The sequence below is a fragment of the Penaeus monodon genome, chromosome 31 (assembly GCF_015228065.2).
Source record: "Penaeus monodon isolate SGIC_2016 chromosome 31, NSTDA_Pmon_1, whole genome shotgun sequence".
Classification (NCBI taxonomy): domain Eukaryota; kingdom Metazoa; phylum Arthropoda; class Malacostraca; order Decapoda; family Penaeidae; genus Penaeus; species Penaeus monodon.
This window is the reverse complement of record NC_051416.1, coordinates 16,239,726-16,240,013: the sequence shown is the minus strand read 5'-3', so window position 1 is coordinate 16,240,013 and position 288 is coordinate 16,239,726.

Sequence of the window (288 nt, the reverse complement as noted above, 5' to 3'; positions counted from 1 at the left end):
AAACGACATGCAGGGAGCCCAGCAGACAGACGGGTAAAGAACCAAACAGATCACCAAAAATATATATGGTGATCCAAAAAATGGTTAATAGATGAATAAGTATGTAATTTTCATTTTCTCTGCTTAATTTCTTAAATAAATAAAAAATTGTAAACCACCTGTATGAAAGTTTATGAACATTCTAATTGAGATTATGGTTAGTGTAACGTAATAAGATATTCATTAATGATAATGTAAGCAGGACGCCACTGCATTAAATAAAGGGAGCAGAGAAGACCAAGTAAAGAT